General features: G+C 46.1%; 1 protein-coding gene across 1 annotated transcript in view; it reads right to left on the bottom strand.

The window, feature by feature from the left end:
• Positions 1 to 13446, bottom strand: part of C3_1H1orf216 (chromosome 3_1 C1orf216 homolog) — a 46810-nt gene extending 33364 nt beyond the window's left edge. Inside the window, exon 1 of the mRNA XM_078681152.1 lies at positions 13204 to 13446. The gene's annotated coding sequence lies outside the window, so the exon portion shown is untranslated. The remainder of the gene's footprint in view (positions 1 to 13203) is intronic.
• Positions 13447 to 13738: the final 292 nt, after the last annotated feature.

Consider the following 13738-nt stretch of genomic DNA (forward strand, 5'->3'; position numbering starts at 1 on the left):
ACCGGACTTCCTGTGAGTACTCCCTTGCTCCCTCTGAGGTATGACCTCGGAAGGAAGACTATTGTGGATCTAGCAAGGCTACGACCGATTTTATATTGGCGGAGGCTCTGGACTACTCCAGAGCTCCGACATTATGCGGTAGGATTCCTGGACATTATTAAATCTGATGTTTTTCACAAAGTAAGTTGGCTGAATGAACTTAGAGACACCTTAGTTGGCCTAGGTTTGCAAATGCTATGGGAAAATCCGGAGACAGCACCATTTCCATCAAAAACGGCTCTAAAGGAAATTTATTGGGAGATGGTGGCTCTCCGAAATTGAAGCGGTGCTGACTCCTCGACTATGGCCGGAGGCTTCTTAGAGGCAAAGCTTAATCCCTGTTTAGAACCTTACTGGGATGTAATTACTAAACCAGGGGACAGGAAGCTTTTTTTCCAACTTAGAGCAGGTTCCATTCCCCTTAGGTCTCTGACCGGCAGGTGGGTCTGTCCGACTAATAGTAACTGCCCTGCATGCAGAGATCATAAGGAGACTATTGGCCACTTCCTATTTGACTGCCCGGCCTACGAATCTTCAAGGCGAGCCTGGTTAACCCCTCTGTGTAAGTCCTTAGGTACTACTAGTAGTTCTGAAGCTCTAAGAATCATACGCACTAGCACTTTAATCCCGATTTCAGTAGCTACTGCTAAATACTTAGGCTGGGCATGGGTGGTTAGATTGAAGCTTTTGGATATTGATAGTTGATTGTGTTCTTTTGTAAAGGAATATTGGACTTGTTAGTCAATGTATGAAATTAGTATTCATAATTTCTAAGTCATTTGTAAATAGCAATTGAGATGAATTTTACTTTTTGAACTGTTTTTATTGATCTGTTTGTAAATTATATTTTAATTTGTATTTTTTAAAGGATATGTATCCTTGAATTATATGGAATTCTCAATGCTTTTATGAGTAAACCTCGAATAAAGCTAAATTTCACTGACTTGACTGACTTCTGGTTTCTTATTGGTATTTCTCTAATTTCCGGATTATAAGGAAGTTCATTAGCATTTTTTGCATGTGGGATTTAACCCACATGCAAACGATGCAGGAAAACTTTTTTGATAGTGTATGTTGTGTTGTTGGCGTTTGTGTGTGTGGTTAGTAGATAGTTCGTTCAAAGTTAAGTTTCAAAGTGGTTTGTCTGAGTGTAAAAGTAAGTGAGTTCGGTCTCTGATGATCTTTCTGCAGTTTTATATTTATATTTTAGATTTATGGGTGGGTGCGCCAAAGGACTTTACATTTTTCTTTCATTCTGGAGTCAGGTGTGCATAGCTGTCCTAAAACATACTTTTCTACACATGCACCACATTAGAAGCTGGTTTCTTTGATGTGGCGTGTGCACAAAGATGCATTCATGTCATGCCTGTTTCATATGGTCTGCATAGGATGTTTGTGTGGCTGTTGGTGACAGTGCCACTCGGTTGGCAGCGCTTTGACAACTCTATGTATTTGGAGCCTGGTATGTGCATGATCTTGAGAGAGTTTTATCTAGTGCGTGCCGCCTGAATATGACCAGTTGCAAGTGAGATTGCAACAATTGGGAGTGGTTCTGTTGTTGAATCTAGAGTGCTGTTGGGTGTCTAATTAAAATCCAAGTATGGCAAACCAATAACATGCTGGGGACTATTTCTAATGCGCTAATTGAGATGATGTGTGGTGAGTCTTGAGTGCTATGGGTACCACAATGTAGCAATCCTCTAAACCAGAGCGGGCACATATACTTTTGTGATGTTAGGATTGACCTCCTCAAGGGCGAGTGGTCAACCGTGTAGAATGAAGGCACGGCAAGAATGGCAGGCAAACAGTGAAACATTGCGTTTTCAGAATCTTCACAACATGGCTACAAGAGGTAAAGCAATGGGTGAGAATAAGGCATGATAGAGGAGATTGCACCCTCTAGAGAGAAATGCTAGTGAGAAGGGGATGTTCCAAATACTAAGATCTGCTGTAAATCAGATTATTCTGTAGGAGAATGTGCAAGGAGAAGTAATGCAAGCCCAGGCGGTCAGGTAAGGCCAGACCACAAAAGGGTTTCCTACCCGACCACCCGCCACATCTGTGCCTGTTCTAGGAAACTCGTAATGCGGTCCCCCCGTTACACACTCGGCAGCCAGTACACTGATATATTGTTATATAATATACTGGTATTGTCCAGATCTTCCCACGTAAATGACTTCATTATTTCTGTAGTGTAGCGTAATCTTCTGAGGTCTGTGTTTTCCAAAGTGAGGAAATCCACCACTTCTAGGGCCTCAGTCCTGACACACGTCAAAGCCTTTCTGCTCTGAGCTGCCAGTGTCGTGACCTTTCTTCTACCTGACTATTTTTGCGTGTTCCCACGCAAGGTACAATCCTTTATTTGAACCTTTGTTTATATAGCTTAGTGCCTACCGCATGTATGTTCTACTCAGTCGTCGCTTGCCTCCAGGCCTAGTCCTCAGGTCCTTGGAAGCCATCTAGATAATACTTGTTTCGTTCTAACTGTCCGAGACCCCACAGCCTAGATAATGTTATGACTGGATTTCGTGTTTTTTATTTGTTTGTTAAAAAAAAGATTCTTTTTAATTTTTCAACATTTCAAAAACACTGCATTTTTATTTCTCCACATATTACATTTTTTTCCTCCAGATTAAGATGTATTTGAAGCATACAATTCCATTTTCATTATACCACACCTCATTTAATCCATGCAACAAAGAACTGTATTTTTCCTTTTCCAGCCAATTGGCAGAGTTTTACAGCTGCCACTCATCATATCACAGCCGTACTGCTACAAACAACTGCTGCTAAAAATGTGGCACAACCAATCCTCACTACCAAGGCCTTATTGCCAAAGACCGCCAATGCCAGTGTCAAACTGCCATCAACCATCACAGCATGGACCTTCCTGTTACCACATACCTCACTGCCATACTCATCCATCTAATACTGACACGGCCTTGCTAAAATCAACCTCCACTGTCAGGATCTTACTGCTGCCACACACTACTTTAAGGTATCATTGCTATCAACAACCACTGCCAGCACTGATCTCACTCACCTCTCATAGAGTCCGATTGCTTCAACCCACCACTGTCAATGCTTTACTAGTAGCAAATACCTCTACAATGGACGCACTCCTACTAGACACCTACTTAAAGGTATTCTCTGCTGTTGCATGCCGATGCAAGGCTATTCCGCCACCATGCACCACTGGTAATTCATCTCGGCGACCACATTTGAACCCAAAGGCATACTGCCATCACAGCCTCACCTGCAGGTACCTCCTGCAGACTCAAGGTGACCTTTGGGTTCTGCCTCACCTCCTGCAGCTACCTCCTGCAGACTCAAGGTGACCTTTGGGTTCTGCCTCACCTCCTGCAGCTACCTCCTGCAGACTCAAGGTGACCTTTGGGTTCTGCCTCACCTCCTGCCGTTACCTCCTGCAGACTCAAGGTGACCTTTGGGTTCTGCCTCACCTCCTGCAGCTACCTCCTGCAGACTCAAGGTGACCTTTGGGTTCTGCCTCACCTCCTGCCGTTACCTCCTGCAGACTCAAGGTGACCTTTGGGTTCTGCCTCACCTCCTGCCGTTACCTCCTGCAGACTCAAGGTGACCTTTGGGTTCTGCCTCACCTCCTGCCGTTGCCTTCTGCAGACTCAAGGTGACCTTTGGGTTCTGCCTCACCTCCTGCCGTTACCTCCTGCAGACTCAAGGTGACCTTTGGGTTCTGCCTCACCTCCTGCCGTTACCTCCTGCAGACTCAAGGTGACCTTTGGGTTCTGCCTCACCTCCTGCCGTTGCCTTCTGCAGACTCAAGGTGACCTTTGGGTTCTGCCTCACCTCCTGCAGTTACCTCCTGCAGACTCAAGGTGACCTTTGGGTTCTGCCTCACCTGCAGGTACCTCCTGCAGACTCAAGGTGACCGCATCTCTTTTACATTTCTTTGCATCTTTCAAATGGTATAGGAATGTATACCCATGAAGAGGTGGACAGGTAGCACGCTACTCTGTGAGAGTTAGTGATTACTAACAGGAGACCTACTTCTGAGAATTATTTTCTATAAAAGAAAAGTGTAACCTATTTCCTAGGAAATGGTCCTCCTTTTTTAAAAGGCCTCTCACTTTCAGTACAGTGCAGCATGCTTCATTACGGAGTCCTACGTTCGGTACATCTAGTATTACCTGACGGGCGAAGCCCGGCTTTTAGAGTGGTAATACTTTTGTTGATAATGAAAGAGTTGGGATCTGCAAATTTTAAAATAGACTGCAGGTAAACTCTTCTAATTTTATTTAGGTTACTTTTTGGCTAATTTAAAACAGAGTGGGATGTAAAGAAAGTGGTTATCGACTACCACATCCTTTGGCCAAAATGTTTCAGCTGGTTCAGTGTAGGCCAAGTGTTCACCTGGCTTTCATCAGGACGCAGTTGAACCCTACTATATGTGGTGCCTGATGTTACCAGGTGCTCATGTTGGGGGACCCGCTGGAGTGTGTGTGATGCAAGACTCACTTGCCCACAACTTCCTATAGGGTTCCTCAAGCCAGAGTCTAAAATGCAATGACCTCGGGCCATATTATTGCTGGGTGCACCCTTCAAAAGGCACTAAAAAAGGAGAATGCGCCATATTACATTGAATGCGCTGCCCCCACAGGGCAGCCGCAACCTTGTGCTGCACATTCAAGTGAAATACAGCGCAGCTGCTTCAAAGCCGTTCCGTGTTTCACGGTGCAGGTGGAACGAGGGGGGCTCCTCCAATATCGCGGAGGAGCATCGCCCCACTGCTTTTAAGCAATGCAAAGTAGAGGAAACATAAAATGATAACTTTACGTTATTATCATTGTATGTATCCGTGCTGCTTTGCGGCCGGGCGGGGCTGCTCTGCTCTCGGAGAAGGGGAGGAGTTGTTTGCCCATTCCTAAGTGTACATAACTGTTTGGTCGGCCCTCTCGGGCCGTCCATAACAGTCACGAGCACTTTCCATGTTCTCCATTCAGGCTGCATTACATCCCGCGTGGAGAACATGCCCAGACCCCCCTTCCCTGGCTGAGCGTCGAACAAGGATGAGCAGACCAATCACAACACTGCATTGTATCATTGTAAGTGGTTAGGGGAGCCTGGCTGTGCTTCCTGTTCTTCTAGGAGTCTAACGAGGAGAGCAGGAGCAGAGACGAGGGACCCGGAGGCAAGGTAAGTGTACATTGTCTTAAATTTGTTTTTACATATGGGAACACCCAACCAACCCCCCCCCACCCCCCCCCCCCCACCCCCCCCCCCACCCCTCGTGCCCGCACCTGCCATGCCACCCGCACGCCGTGTTGGCCACCCGCCTGCACTTTTAAGGGGGATTGAAGATCTCCTTGCAGACAGGTGCAGTGAGTGACTGCAATCGTCTGCAAGGAGATGTATGGGGCGTTCCTAGCACCCTGTTTCACCCTTCCAGATGGCTGCTATCAGCGCACACACTGTCAGTGAGCCTTCTGACCGCTTCTTTGCCTCTGCACCCACGTCTGTAATAAGGCGCAGAGGCAAAGAGATTATATCATTTGCATGGGACACCCTCAAACAAATGAGGGAACACCCTCCAGTGATAGCGCTGGGGCTATATGTGCGCCAGCGCTAAATGTATTACAGAAAGGGCCGCATATGCGTCTGCAGCCCTTTCAGTAATACCAAAGTGCCCCGGGGATGCGCAAACCAAGCGTACATGCCCTGTGCGCCCCTGGGGTACTTTCTATAATACAGCCTCTGGTAGTGTTCAGACTTCCTGAGGCGTTATTTACAAGAATTGAGGGTGATGTAACAGAGTGTGAGTGTGATATGGACAATTCGTTGTACGCACCAATCAATTGTTGGATGATCATCTTAATCTAAAACCCTGTTAATCTCAGTTCTAGGTTCAGGTAAAGGCTTCAATAATTTAAACCTGGACTCAACCTTTAGTAGCTGTGGCACAGAGCAAACAGGCTTAACTTAGAGAAAAAGTGTAACCATTTAGAAGTACCAAAGCACCTAAAAAATCAAAAACACGAACACAATTAAAATCCTTCCAATTTCTAAAAACAGAATAAAATGTAATAAACAAAAACTAAAACCAAAATGACAAAAATCCAATAAGGGAATTGAAGATGTGAATTTTAAAAGATTTAAGAGAAAAAACCCAAGAAAAATAAAAGCACCAATAGAAAGTACTATAAACATGTAACCAGGACCAAGGCACAGTTTCAAGCTGATCGCGATGGAGAGCGGGTCAGATATGCCAAGTGGATTTGTCTTAGATGCAAACATTACCTTCTGACTTAGTCTCTAAAATGGAAGTCAAAATTCTTCAGCAGGGCAAAGTTGCAGGCTGTATCCATGAAAATCCTCTCCAAGCCAGATAGCGGTTAGACGAGATCCTGCTGAAGCCGTTGGTTTCGGCAGAAAAAGCTCAGAGCGGGAAAAGTTTGTAATCTGTACTCTAGCTTTCCTCAAAGGACAGCCAGAGCGTTCCACAGTGAAAATAGCTTTTGGAGCCTTGCCACTGTAGGCATATGTTAATACTAAATTTCTACATGTTCCTCTTTGAAATGACATGCAACTTGCCTTGTGGGATACATTGGCTACAGTTTACTTATTTAAATAGGGCATTTTTCCCTTGTCAAAAGCATTATTTTGACTGGTTGGACTGTATGTTTAAATGCAGCATTCAGGTTACCACGGTAAGCCTGAAGCCATGTTTACCTTTGTCGCACTATTGGATGGCACACTAAGTGCTGTAACCCACAGGTTGTACTTAACTTTCCATTCTATGGGTATATTTTTGCACCGTATGCTATGCCCTTATAGGAAAGTTAAATATGTCAACTAGGAGTTAGCAAATGTTATCAGATTTTAAGGGTAAGAACAAAGGCACTAGGCCTGATTAGCAGTGTACCAGTGCCGAGACAGTAAAAAAGTGTGCATCATCGTCCAAAAAATGCGGTGATCACACCAAAAAGGGCACTTTCTCACAGTGATTAAATGGGGTACCAGGCCGGAATACAAGGTCCTTTTTTGAGTCCATCTCTTAAGATTCGTCAGTAGAAAAACTGGTCTTTATCATGTCTTATGCGTATTGCACAGTATATTGAATGTAGATCTAGCAGCACAGACACTGTAAAGAACTTTTAAGAGGGGAGATGTGGTCTTGTAGCTTTAGGTGTAGGAGGTGTCTTATTGGTGCATTCTGGATCCATTAGAGGCATTGGGAGGTGGGCACATGGTTAGCACGGACACTTTCTGGTCATCGCAGCATCTTCCAGAGAATAAGACACCCAATCGGTGGTATCATTTGGACCTCAAATGGGGCCTTTTGGTTCTTTAACCTTTCAACAAGGGTTGGGGACGGACGTTGCTGTGGTTGTCATTGGTCTTACATATGAATGGTGCTACTTTTGTGACACTTTGCAGTGGTGTGAGATGAGGTCTGTGCCAGGGAACCAAGTTATGGCATAGTTGCACAGTCAGTCACTCTAATAGGTGCTAGGCAGCTTACTAGGCTTGTCTGGATTGCCTCTGGCATTGATAACCAGGGTCGCATCTGAGCGCGCCTTTGCTCACAGTTACAGGGGAAATTTACAGGGAATCTAAACTTAGGTGAACCGTCTCTCAATCCTGAGTGGTTGGGGCCACTGTGTGGTTAGGAAGATTCAGGGGGAACCAGAGGAGGAGTCGGACCATGACCTCTCAAAAATGAATATATGCATGGCAAGGATGGCGGTGGTTTAGGAACTTCCTGGTCTAATGTACTCAGTATTGGTTTCACAGAAAAATATACAGATTTATAATGGTATTGTTCACAACTAAGTTTGCCTTCTTTTGAGTTGTGAGATTTTTGTTCATATGCTATTCGTTCAAATATATACGGCTGAAGTTTTTTTCTCTAACTTAAAAGGTAGTACTTGATCTCAGTTTGGTTTTCTGTTTCTGTGTGGCCAATGATGGTGCTCCGAGGGTCACCTCCATAGCGACTATTAGCAAGGCTTTATCACTGTCACAAAAGGCCAAGCACAGGAAGGTATACTGCAGCCAACCACCACTCAAGGCTTCACTCCGATAACACAGTTTGAGTCTTTAGGCCCCAAACCACCAATGAATGGGCTAGCTGACACTAATCACCACTTTCAGGTTGCACACACCACAGCCAAGATCTGTCATTAATCACCAAGGCTTCCACTACAGCTGCAGGCTTACAGCCACTGCCAGTGTCTTACTACTGCCACAGAAGCTCTTTAAGGCTATACTGCCACCAGGTACCATTTAAAGACTTATATCTAGCACAACAAGAGAATAGGTGGTACAATCACAGTACATCTTCCCTATCAGATATGCATAATCACAAAAGATACAGTGGTGAAAAATGTGGGTCCATCCTAGGATCAACACTTCAATGGAATATCAACATATTGGATGAGGAAGACTCATACACATTATGTGGCATGTTCGTCGTCGTCTTCCTCACCACACCCTGTTAGGATACTACCAGGGCAGACTCAACCTAACTAGAGCCTGTTAGGGCCTCATGGTCTGGATGGAGAGAGCACCCTCTGTAGCCACACATTCGTCATGAAGAAGGCTCTTCTGGCTTACCTATACAGCCTCCGGTGTTCTAGCCATATTAAGTTTTAAGACGAATGTGAGGTAGGAAATTACTTGCCCCATGTATGAGATAATTAGTTATCACAGGAACAGGGATTCTTTGAGCCCTGAAGAATGCCTTTGACGTTTAGGAGCTATATATAGGAAGAAACGTGTTGGCAAACTTAGGATGACTGGACCATTATATCCGTAACCATACAGTAAAAGTATTTTTAACCATACCTGAGGTACCTTTGAATAAAGGGAATTTCTTTAGGTTTGCCCAGAGTTATTTGTAAAGTTTTTCTAGATTCTGTTTTTATCCAGTTTTTTTAAAAATAAAGGACTCCCTCAGACCTACGTTGATTCTGCCCCGGTAGTATAATCTTACCAGTGTGGGGTGAAAAAAACAATGATGAAGCATGCCACATGTTGTGAGTGAGCTTCCCTCATCCAATATGTTGATTTCATATTGCACTGTTGGTCCTAGGACGGTGTCTACATAGGACTCGCATTGTTTCATCCCCATATCTTTTGTGGTTATGCAACCATTTCAAGGCCTCACTACTGCCAAAAACAACAGCCAAAGTTGTTGTTGCCAACAGTTAACAAAGATAAAGCTTCTCTGCGACCAACCACAGCTCTGGAAGCTGCCCTGCTCAAATCACTACTGACAGACTCAAACTGCCACCAAAAACCTATACCATAAACTTAGAGCACCCTGTAACACTTCAATGCCATACTTCCATGCAATAATTACGCAGTCACCACAACCGCCATGTCCTTACTGGTGCTTATCAATCACGAGGCGTGCTGTACCTAACAGAAAGAGGGGAATTAGTTCGGAAGTCTAAGCAGAAAGGGGGATAGCTCCTATAAGGAGCAAGAGCCACCACAATCCACTGCTCCAGATCTACGAAGGGAAGGGCAGTGACACAGTATGACCTCCATAGTTGAGTCGGTTGTGACACCAGTGAGCGTCCCGTGACTGCGGAGCACCTGCCCGGTCCACCTGACACCTACTCAGGAGGAACCTTGTTGTAGTAGGTGTATTTTGGTGAGGGTGTGATTTAAAAAAAAAAATTTCAATACACATATACACATACCATCCCTCTATGAGTAGCAAGGAGAGTACCTTGGTCCTGATGCCATGATTTTTATCACGCCAAGGGCATGAAACATGTTGACCATTATCCAGAACTCATAACGCTTAATGAGACCATTATAATCTCTTTATACAAGTATCACAGGTTTTATTCATGACATGGACCCCACTAAATAAAGTTAACACAGCTAGTTCCTATAGTCATTTTAACTTTATCCACCCCACCCTCTACTCACCTTTGTACATAAGCCACAGTCCCCCACCCACTTCATCTATGGCTAAAGCCACAGGGAAAAAATCTCTGGCAAAGAGCCCTCCTGTGGGGCCCGTTGGGCATTGCAGCTCTGGCCCAAAGAGGAGCAGCCCTATGATGAAGCATCATCCCCCCCCCACCACCCGGGTGTGTGAGGGCCCTTGCTCCTTATAGGAGCTATCCCCCTTTCCGCTTAGACCATCATACCCATTTCCCTCTTTCTGTTAGGAACAGCACACCTCGTGATAGATAGTTCATACAGTGGGGCTTGTGTGCTGGACCTTTATTGGCCCTGGTCCCCCCTTCTATATGACTTACTGGTGCTCACTCATAATTATCCCACCACCCTTCAGCACTGATAGTGCTTACTGCGTTAAACAACTATTGTCCACGTCTTTCTGGCACTATACACCACCTTAAGGTGAAACTATCAATTTTTACCCCTGCCAGGGCTTTTCTATACCAACCGCCAGTCAGGATGTTTCAACTAACAATCATCATTACCACAACCCAATAAACACACCTTATTTCTTTACACTTTGCTGCTACCAACCATCTTTGCCAATGCCAGCACATTCCTACTGCCACTGCTGTCACGGCCTTAACCCCTTCTATGCTTATGACGAGCCCAGCTCGTCATTAGGCACAGTGGAGTTGTGCTCATGACGAGCTGGGCTCGTCATAATGGCCGCGGCACTCCCACACGTAATTGATTCCCCGCCTGTGTGGGAGAATCAATCAGTGGGCGGAGTCAAGACGAGCCCAGCTCGTCATGAGCACAGCTCCACTGTGCCTCATGACGAGCTGGGCTCGTCACGAGCACTGCGGCGCCACGTCCACCCCTCCTCCCGCGCCGTGGGGGAATTACCCCTGCCACAAAGTGGTTAATATCACTAATCATCTATGCCTCATCCTTATTGCTGCTGCACATCACCTTAAAGTAACCCTGACCTGCCATCAATCACCAAGGCCTTCCTACTATCAGGGTTGGATTGGGCATCCTGAAAAAAGGGTGGCCCACATTTACAGATTGTGCATTTTCACAAAACACTGCTTCAGTGTTTTATGTATTGTGACAAGAAGGAAGGGGGAATTCTCTAAAAGTGGCACGTTTTCTTAACTTCACTGAGATTTTTTTTGAAAACACAAATGTTGCCAGGATTCGTTGTGAATGTATTAGGTCACAATGGTGAGCCACACATTAATATAGGTGAGGCCACTTCTGAGCAGGCCACCTTCCTCTGCTTAATCTGCATACATTAAATGCAGGCCCAACAAGAGACTAGGAATGACACCTCCGTCCCGTTGGTGCAAGGAAGGAGGAAATAGAGGCCCATCTTTAGTGCTTAATTTGAGCTTGTGGTTTCCGGTGCTCGGCACCAGCACTTAATTTTCAACACATGCACTTATGACAGTCTGCCACATGGTGGTGCTGTTTGTCTAACATAGCTCTTTATTCATTCAAAATACATTAAAAAATTACTAGTACCAGGAGGCCAGGCCATTTTCATAGCTCTGGGGGCCTGGAATATTCCGAATTGTTACACCTGTAGGTGTGTAGTAGTTGGTAGCTGTGTTGGTACTATCATTAGAAGTGCTAGCATGGGCAATGCATGTTTCTTGGCTGTTGTGTACATGTCCACAAATTTGAGGGCTAGTAGGTCTACGTAGATAGCATAAAATTCGACCAGTAGACCAAAACCTGGGCTCTTACCTTTGCCCACTTAAAATATTGTCATTCTTATTTCCTATGAATAACCAAAGAAAGTCCACCATGTATTTCTGTTATAACTATCCTTCCAGAACTATTATTTAAGGAAAACATTAAGTTTTCTTAAAATAACCCTCACCCACCAAAAGGTCCCTTGGTGGCATGCTTCATCATTGGGTTCTTCCCGCCCCGCTACGGGACGGGGAGTGCTGCGGTCGATGGAGACCTGGGAGCACTTTGTAGGTAGTGGGCTATATAGTCATGAGAGTGGTTTAAAGAAGCGGCCGCTGTTAGGAAAGTGAAAGAGCGCATGGTGCAGTAAATGTTGCAGGAAAGCATGTTGTGCCTGCAGTAGGAGAAACTAATTTTTTTTTTAAAGTGCTCACAAACTAAATAAGACGTACCGTGTAACAACAGAAGTAAAAGGGCCAGTCCTCATAGGAGGTTACAAATGAAGACAAGGCGGTTCTAAGGAGGGACTTACACGCCTATTAACGAATCAGAAGCCAGCATTCACAAAGGACAATGCCAGACACAAATGAAAAATGTGTGGGGAGAGTGGGTGGAGCTTTACACCCATACTCGAATACAGCATGCCTCGCAGCGCATGCGCGGCCCAGGCTCGACCTAAAAATGAAATAATACTGTTACAAATGTGGCACATGATGCCGCATAATTTGCTTTCTTCTTGCTGCATAATTTGGCCATCTCCTGTCATATAATTCCAGTGGCTCTGAATATGTCACAGGACAACTCAAGTCTTCCCCGCCCGCCAAGGATGTTACTGTCACTGCCAAGTAACTGGAGCACCGGCGCTGTACAAACACTCCGTGCCCGAGCACAACACTGGGTAAAGACCAGGACTCACTGATGGTGCCCAGCACCGCCGCCTATTAGAAGGTTTGAAACTGCTAGAAGGACCACCTGAGAGACACACAACCATCCTCCGTAGGAGCGACAAGGGCGGTGGTCACCTCCTAGTAGGAGGTGACCACCGCCCTTGTCTCCCGGTAAAGCATTTATAGAAAACGAATGTTTCAAAGATCCGACCTTCATATCCGCCGGCACGTGCACACGATATATGTTACATAATTCAAGCTCGCGCGCACATACGTGCACACAGGAGGCATCATGCACACTCCGCAGAGCCACGTTCAAAATGCAGATGCCGTCAGACTGCACAAACACACATACGCAGGAGGAGGACACCAACATCGCATGGATGTTTGAATATAATACACCTACTCACCTAGATCTGACATTCCGACACAGGCTCACAGAGGAATCATTTGCACCAATTAACGCGCACACACGCATAGAAAACACACTCACCCACGAAGACAGACCTGTATCGATCGATAAGCTAAGACGTACGGACATACCATAAACAGTCAAGTCCGCCTTCTGTGTTTTATATGACTCGCCCTGTGACGAGGACCCCTTTTAAGCCCCCTTCCCCCCCCCCCCCCCCCCCCCCCAGTCCGTGGGGTCGTGCCTGGTGCGGGGGGCGCTTACCCTCCGGCAGTGCCCCGTCTGATGCCCGCTGCCCTCTCTCCTCCCGGGCCCCCTCGGTGTCCTCCTGCCGCAGTTCTGGAGAGGAAACGGTAACCACAACAACAGCGGCAGGAAGACGGACGGACAGACGTCAGCCCGCGCTCACTTCCTTCCTCCCAGCATCTGGGAGAGGCTGAGAGCGGGGAGAGGAGAGCCGCTGGACGAGGGAGATGGTGGCGCACGGGAGAGAGTGGGCGGGGAGGGATGCTGCTGCCTGCACAGGAGGGAGGAGGAGGGGAGATGCTGGTGGTGTACCGGGGAGGGATGGATTGCGCACTGTACTAGATATCAAAGACGGGCTTCACTGCCGCACGGTCAAGACAGACTTCCCTGTGACTGGCCTGCAAAAGCTGTACCGCACAGCACCGAAGTAGCTGCCTCCCAGCACCCCTCTGCTGGCTGAATGTCCCTGCCACTAAGAGTGTGGCCGGACAGTGACTGAGCTCAAAGAAACCCTTGGGTAATTGGAATATAAAATAATAATTTCCTTATAATA

This window comes from Lissotriton helveticus, chromosome 3_1 (genome assembly GCF_964261635.1).
Source record: "Lissotriton helveticus chromosome 3_1, aLisHel1.1, whole genome shotgun sequence".
Taxonomy (NCBI): Eukaryota; Metazoa; Chordata; class Amphibia; order Caudata; family Salamandridae; genus Lissotriton; species Lissotriton helveticus.